Below are 2,982 nucleotides of genomic sequence, written 5' to 3' on the forward strand. Positions count from 1 at the left end.
GTGAATGGCGACCGACTATTTCATGCTTAAAATTGAAGCTCTGTATTTTGGCGACACTTGGATCTTGTTGGATGGTGCCCCTTTCCCATACATCGCATCAATCATTGGATTTATTGAGAGATCACTTCGGTCAGTAGATAATTTCACGTTTTGGATCGATTGATTTTTCACCAAGATCATGTGATATCATACCGTTAGATATTTTCCTGTGGGAATAAGTAAAGTCTAAAGTCTATGCGAACTATCCCGCTTCGATTCTGGCCTTGGAGCAAGGCATCACGTGTGTCATTCGTCAGTTACCAGTCGAAATGCTCGACTCAAAAATTGGACCCAACGGATGGACCAGCCGCGGCCAACATTTGAAAGAGATAGTTTTTAAAAAATAAATACCAAAGAATTTTCTTTCGAATGATAATAAACACTCCCCATTAAATATGAAATGCCTGTGTTTTTTTTTTTAATGTAGGAAACCACGAAATGGATCATTCTTTATATACCTATGTACTTTAGAGGGTCTGCGGCACACTCTGTACAGGTTACAAAAACGGACCAAACGGTTAGAAAAGAGGACAAATAACGAACAATCAAGCACTGCTTAATTTGTGGATATACTATATACTCGTATAAGAACTTCCTTCTTTCTCCCTCTGTTTGAATCACCATTCGAATTATTTTCATTGTCATTATTAATAAACCTAAAGCATTTTGAAAGGATGGTTATTTTATTGGTTTGGTATTTTATATGATCAGGATAAAATATTTCAAATCAATATTAAATTAGAAGATAAGTAATTTCCAGAAATTTCAAGGTGCATATATGAAAAACAACCCCTATATGCATACAATGCATACGGGTATTTTTTTCTAAGCAGGTAATCACTATCTTCCTTGCTTTGCCATCGCTCTCCTTGAGCTGAAAGTGAATATCCTTTTTCGCTTAGCACCAAATGTGCACATATTCTTGCCGTAATAATTTTCAACCGCTTTGTAAAGTGATCAGCTTAAGTACTTTAGTTTGAGACGAAGAAAGCATGCTTACCTGGCGTAGAGGTGAACCGTGATCATGAAGGCAGCTCCACCGGAGCGAGAACTGGTCATTGCACTTCCGATTGGGTTGACCTCTGCGATTCTTCTTCTTCTTCTGCTTAATATTATATTATAGCCGTGTTAACAACAGCGCGCCAGTCGTTTCTTCTTTTCGCTACGTGGCGCCAATTGGATCTTCCAAGCGAAGCCAGGTCCTTCTCCACTTGGTCCTTCCAACGGAGTGGAGGTCTTCCTCTTCCTCTGCTTCCCTCGGCGGGTACTGCGTCGTGTGCGATTATTCCTAATGTGAATAACTCGTGCGTGTAATTTTTGGTAGCCGGGAATGGCGTACGCGCCGTCCCGACATTTTTAAATACATTTAAGTTAAGGCTCAGAAGTTTGGTTCAGATGTTTTGTGGTAGTAGTAAGAGTTATATTTAATATATAATTAATGTACCCACTGCAAAATTAAAGGAGCATAATTTTCCTTAATTAAAAATTAGATGAAAATCTTGCTTTTGACTCAAATATGTCGAACTTTGTTTTGAGGAGATTTCTTCTTCATTACTGGAATATGAAGAAATCCTCAGCTGAAATTGATGGTTTTTGAATGAAGTTTATATTGAATATGATGTAGCTAACCTGTTCAAAGTGGTTTGTATGATTTTAAAGTGGAGGTTTTGGCTTGGAAGTTGAATTGGTAGCATTACTCGATAAAAATTGATGTCAAATACAAGCAGAGCACGCAGAATCTCTGAAAGACGATTTATCATGTCAAAAATACTGCTTGAACACTATAAAAAAAAGTTTTTTTGCATCGGCTTGTGACTGGTAATAAAAAATAGATCCATTGCGACAATTCTAAACACAAAAAATCATATATGAAACCCGTCCAACCAGCCATGATGCCGATGGAAAATGGAAAATTCTTGAAACTCCTCCGACTTTCATGCATTTATGTAGCCCACAAATATATACTATATATGCAATTTACCATCATATAATTTAATTTATAGTATCTAGAAATATTACATATAGACACACATACATATAAGTATGTGTATATGGCTATATGTGTGTCCACATTTGGTTATATAATGTAGTAGTTTAGTAGTTTTGCGAATCGCAACATTTCTTATTTCATCTAAATGTGCCCGTAAATTTTGCTCTTAACAATTGCCAACAACAATAAAAACCAGCTGTACGGTCTATGAGCAAAACAACAAAGCCACACTGAAGCAGAGAGAGAGAGAGCGGGCAAATCGGTGGCAGTGCAGGGAGGAGAAATGTGCGAATTCTTTTTCAGCCACCTCAGCATTTGCTTATCAATTTGCCATTTTAAAATCTAAGCACACAACAACAACAATAACAACCGAACATCAAAGCCACAAACGCAAGAGTTGAACACGCCAACGGTCGCGCAAGGCTGCCATTTGTTGTTTGTGCGCTATCAGTTGTTGTAGATCTGCGCCAAGGGACCGCTTGCTCTCAACATCCCCTCCCTCCCCGCTTTGGGTAGTGCTGCGAAGGAAAATATGATTTTCTTAACGGAATACTTTGCGCCGCTGCACGTGTGTACTTCACTTGAGGTCCTTTGGATTCACACATATGAACTAGTGTGTGTGTGTGTGTGTGGGTGATGCTGAGATTGCGCAAATTTCGCATTGTTTCGACTCGTAGGTTTTTCTATTACTGTTCCCTTCCATTTGGCCAGCTTATCGGCGCTCAGCATCTTTGCAAGTGTAATTTAAGTTTCGTAATTTGCGCCAAACAACTGTTGGCCAGTATTTTATTTTGTGTAATTTTATTCGCCACACTCGGCTAATTTAATGCGTGTATCCTTTAGCCAGGACATCGGCGTAATTGCCTCCTTTCGCTTTATTTACACGCCGATTTGCTCTCCATACACATGTATGTGTCGTTATATGATATGTATGTGCTTGAGGCGGATAACTG

General features: G+C 38.7%; 2 pseudogenes; both read left to right on the forward strand.

The window, feature by feature from the left end:
* The first annotated feature begins 1,031 nt into the window (after positions 1–1,031).
* LOC120767103 lies at positions 1,032–1,155 on the forward strand (annotated as a pseudogene).
* Positions 1,156–1,197: 42 nt separating this feature from the next.
* On the forward strand, positions 1,198–1,391 carry LOC120767102 (annotated as a pseudogene).
* Positions 1,392–2,982: the final 1,591 nt, after the last annotated feature.

Source organism: Bactrocera tryoni, chromosome 1 (assembly GCF_016617805.1).
Source record: "Bactrocera tryoni isolate S06 chromosome 1, CSIRO_BtryS06_freeze2, whole genome shotgun sequence".
NCBI lineage: Eukaryota > Metazoa > Arthropoda > Insecta > Diptera > Tephritidae > Bactrocera > Bactrocera tryoni.